The following is a 2,645-nucleotide window of genomic DNA, read 5'->3' as shown; positions in this document are numbered from 1 at the left end:
CACACACACACACACACACACACACACACACACACACGTGCGCGCGCCCAGGGCCGCCTTGTGCATGCTAGGCAAGCATTCTGTTGCTACATTACATCTCCAGCCCTGATTCTTTAACCAGAGTCACAGAATCTGGGGTTTTCAGTCTTCGGAAATTTCCTCAAATAAGCCCATCGTTTCACAGATAAGGAAACCGAGGCTGAGAGGAGGGAAGCAACTGGTTCAAGGTCACATAGACCATCCAGGGCAGACCCAGGAAGGCGACCAACTACCCTGGGTTCTCTAGGATTAAGGAGACTCCTGGGACCACAGTTCATGCCTCCATCCACCCACCCTCACAGCATGGGGTTCTGATCCCACCCTGGAAAGGGAAGGAGGCTTGGGTCTATCTCAGTGCTGTTGCCCAATGGAATTTTCCAAGGGAAGCGATAAAAGGCCACATCTGGGTGTTGGAACCTGCACCCTAGGGGCTTCCCACCTGCCACCATGTGCTGAGGACATCCTGACCCTGAGATGTAACTGCACCCCCTTCCCAGTGCCGGGAGGCCAGGGCTGACTTAATCTGTACCTCACCCTGCCCGCTGCCTGCCACAGCTGCAGGGGTGCATATGCAAATAGCCTACCACAGTATTAATACATGATTCCCCCCAGGGGAGGCATGTGGGAAAGGCTGATGAGTTTCACAATTCTGTTTTGTCCAGAGGAGCTGTGCGGGGGCCGGGATGATTTAAAACAGATTTTTGAAAAGACAAAATAAAATTGGAACAAAACCCAGTCAAGGCTTGCAAGCCACACTCCCTGCCCCCAGCTCTCTCCTACCCCTTACACAAACCCTTTTTCTCTGCCCAGGGGAACCCTAGGCAGCAAGGCTAGGCAATGACATCCTCCTGTCCGGGAACTCCTGGCCCAGCCCAAACAACCAGCTCCTTCTGGACAGCTGACAGTGACTTGCTGGCTTGGACCAGCTGCCTTCTCTGCCCCTTCCCAAGGTGATGGATAGCTGCCTGGGTTAGGTTCACAGTCACAGAACAGAGACCGCAGACCTTACAAACCATCAGAGATAGATAGGCACCTTTAGCTAAGTCAGAAAGACATGGGTCTGTTTGCTGGTCTCTGCCACTGATGGGCTGTGTGGTCTCAGGCAAATCACTCCATGTTTCTGAGCCTTTGTACAAAAATAACCTCTACCCCGAAGGGCGGAGGAAGGCTGAGGATTCCTAGAGAGAAAGCTTCAGAAATGCGCAGTACTGTGCATGGCAGAGAAAGAGGGTTTCCTAAGAACCCTTTAAAGATCATTTAAAGATGGACACACGGAGGCCCAGAGAGGGAAAAGAAGTTGTCCAAAGCCACACAGTCACGCTGCCTCAGCCCCCAGCCAGATTCTCTCTCCAGCCCCCTGTCCTAGATGGAGTGAGAGGAAGTGCCCCCCTTCTGTCCACCTGTACATGCCAGCCAGGCTGGGGGACCCCACCGAGCACTCACCATGGAGTCTGAGTTCACTGTCCTCAGCTGCCTGGCTTTCTCTGTGAGTCAGCCTCAGCCACCAGCAGCGGGCTGGGGGAGCACCCTGCAGCCGCTGGCTTCCACGGGTCCTCCTTGTCCTGGGAATGCACTGGGTGGCCCCCCTGTGTCCGACGTCCCCGGGCTCTGGCCGCTCCGATAATGCTTATCTGGCTGGTGTCAGGGTGCAGTGGCCGCGGGGCTGGGGTTCCAGGAAGCTTCCTGGCCCCGGCCCTGCACCCCCGGATGCTGCACTGGCCCGTCCGTCCGTCCGTGTCACCGCGATGCGTGGACACCCTCCAGCCGTGGCCGCAGGGGGCCGGACCCCACTCCCATCTCCGCTAATTCCAAGTCCCGGCAATGCTCCCGGCAATGTCCCGAATCCCCCGCGATCAGTCACTCAGCATCGGATGCCTCCTGGCCTCGGCGGGGGCAGAGGGGATGCCTAGAAGTTTCGGTTGACTGTGCTCTGCGCCTGGCTGCTGCTAATCACTCACAGGCAGGGACTCGGATTCTTCCCAAAGCTGCCGGCCACCCTCCCTCCAGCTTCTGCCTCACCTCCCACCTTCCCTTCCCGGCCCTCCTCCCGCCTCTCCTTCCCACCATCACCCCCTGCCTGCCGCTGACTGTACACCCCTCCTCCGTCCCAGTTTCCCAGCAGGGGATTCCCTTCAGCCCCTCCACTCTGAAGGGTGCAGATCTACAGAGGGAAGGGTCCCAGGCTGTCACCCTCTTCTCATTCCAGTTTTTTCCTTGTTGTTTTGTACATTTATTTACTAATTTACTTACTTAGTGGGGGGTGGTGTGTGTGTGCCAAGACACACATATGGAGGTCAGAGGACAACTTGGGAGCATCCGTTTTTCCTTCCTACCATGTGGGTCCCAGGAACTGAACTGAGGTCCTCAAGCTTAGCAGCAAGCACTCTGAGGAGCCCATTAGTCAGTTTTCCTTTCTTTGTTTTTGTTGTTTTGTTTTGTTTTTGTATTTGTGGGAGGATGTTTTGTTTTAAGACAAGGTCTCATGGGGCCCAGACTGACCTCAAACTTGTTGTGTTGACAAGGATGATCTTAAACTCCTCTGACTCTACCTCTCAAGTGTTGGAATTACAGTGTTATGCCACCACGCACAGCTTTTCTTTTTCTTT

The 2,645-nt window shown here is 55.2% G+C and overlaps 1 protein-coding gene across 1 annotated transcript in view; it reads right to left on the bottom strand.

The window, feature by feature from the left end:
• Positions 1 to 2,025, bottom strand: part of Ripor3 (RIPOR family member 3) — an 87,826-nt gene extending 85,801 nt beyond the window's left edge. Inside the window, exon 1 of the mRNA XM_008835160.3 lies at positions 1,483 to 2,025. The gene's annotated coding sequence lies outside the window, so the exon portion shown is untranslated. The remainder of the gene's footprint in view (positions 1 to 1,482) is intronic.
• Positions 2,026 to 2,645: the final 620 nt, after the last annotated feature.

This window comes from Nannospalax galili, unplaced genomic scaffold, assembly GCF_000622305.1.
Source record: "Nannospalax galili isolate Female #2095 unplaced genomic scaffold, S.galili_v1.0 scaffold596, whole genome shotgun sequence".
NCBI lineage: Eukaryota > Metazoa > Chordata > Mammalia > Rodentia > Spalacidae > Nannospalax > Nannospalax galili.
Note: the sequence above shows the minus strand (reverse complement) of the source record. Positions and strands in the feature narration are given on the sequence as shown.